Below are 1,659 nucleotides of genomic sequence, written 5' to 3' on the forward strand. Positions count from 1 at the left end.
GCAGCAGCCAGATTGCATCATGCATGTGCCGGCGTGGGTCAGCGGCAGCTCCCCGCTGCACAAGTAACTAGATCGGAATCTCAGCACAGTGATCAAACGTCTAAAACTCAAATATAACAAAGTATTTAGTGCATCCAGTGGAAATTAGAGTAATCAGTCAAGCTAAATGTATTTTGTACAAATCACAAACACTAAAGATACACCAAAAATACGGTATATAGCTGCTGCTAAGGATAACTGAGTTCAGCATAGAGCATATAGATTAAGGATATACCTAAAGCAAGGTATAGTTGTTCCCAAGATAACTGACCTACAACTTTACTGCTCCTGCAAAGCATAAAGGCAAAAGGTGTACCAAAAGCAAGGGATGGTGCTTGCTCAGGACAACTGATTTGAACTCTATTGCATCAAGTTCAGTACAAAGTGTAAAGAAATATGGCCAAGTAGTTCATAAACATAATGAGATACGACAATTGGGAACAAAGCTCTAGAAATATAGACAATAGTAAGCCATTTGTCTTTGTTAATGAAAGAACATCTACGTTAGCTTATAGTTGACCATTACTGAGTACACCTACTTCCTCCTTCCAAGTGAAAAGGGTATATTCTGAGGCGAATCTAATGCAAATAGTAGTGGCCAATACTTGAGCGACTTCATCTTGCTAATGATAATATGGAATATCTACAAAAATAACAGAATTAGCTGATGAACCTAGGCACTATGCAAGCTATACAAAATTCAGATAAATGGCATACTGAGATAGAACACAAATTAGTAACATTGTGCCAGTAGAGTAAAGTGCAGAAGATGGTACTTCACAATTGAGAGATCCAAATGAATATTGCAACAGAACAAAGACGGTGCCTGCAAGAAACAATGATGTAGGTAAGAGTAACATATCAGTAACTTGATACTTCGGCAGCAAAAACGGGTGATATAAATCGTGTCCATCCAAAGGAAATTACAATACTCTGACAGGACCAATGAGTTTAGTATAGATAACAAAGAGCATAGATATATTAAAAGCAAAGAATTAAAGTATATTCAATCAATGATATAATTAATTTGCAGGCTGATGACAAAATTTGTTACAAAATCCAAAGCGGCAGTGCCACATAAGAAAAACTGGTTCTCAACAAGTTCAATCAAAGCATAAATATTCAAGATACCAAAGTTGGAATGTTAATCTCCAAATTCCAGAACCATACATCATCGACAACATCATAGACCGGTAGTGTGTGCCTTGGTGCACCTGCTATGTCCATCCCATTGGTCTAGCACGTCAAACCCAATACGATGCCAAATACAAAACAACAAAGTTTGTATAGCATGGCCAGACGAAAGGAGAGTAGATGCCCTTTACATAATTTTTTTGCATATTTAATCACTCAACATTGGAGGTCAAGGCGTATAAAATTAAGGGGATGCAAGATATGCAATAATCCACGCGCATTGGAGGTCAGCGAAAAATCTCTTCATCATATATCATGTAAGAAGGGGAGCCTTGGCGCAGTGGTAAAGCTGCTGCCTTGTGACCATGAGGTCATGGGTTCAAGTCCTGGAAACAGCCTCTTACAGAAATGTAGGGAAAGGCTGCGTACTATAGACCCAAAGTGGTCGGACCCTGCGCAAGCGGGAGCTACATGCACCGGGCTGCC

At 39.4% G+C, this 1,659-nt stretch overlaps 1 protein-coding gene across 1 annotated transcript in view; it reads right to left on the bottom strand.

The window, feature by feature from the left end:
* Positions 1-198: 198 nt before the first annotated feature.
* The window catches only part of LOC119355254, a 4,700-nt gene continuing 3,239 nt past the window's right edge, over positions 199-1,659 (bottom strand). The window contains exon 4 of the mRNA XM_037622047.1: positions 199-865. The gene's annotated coding sequence lies outside the window, so the exon portion shown is untranslated. The remainder of the gene's footprint in view (positions 866-1,659) is intronic.

This window comes from Triticum dicoccoides, chromosome 1A (genome assembly GCF_002162155.2).
Source record: "Triticum dicoccoides isolate Atlit2015 ecotype Zavitan chromosome 1A, WEW_v2.0, whole genome shotgun sequence".
NCBI lineage: Eukaryota > Viridiplantae > Streptophyta > Magnoliopsida > Poales > Poaceae > Triticum > Triticum dicoccoides.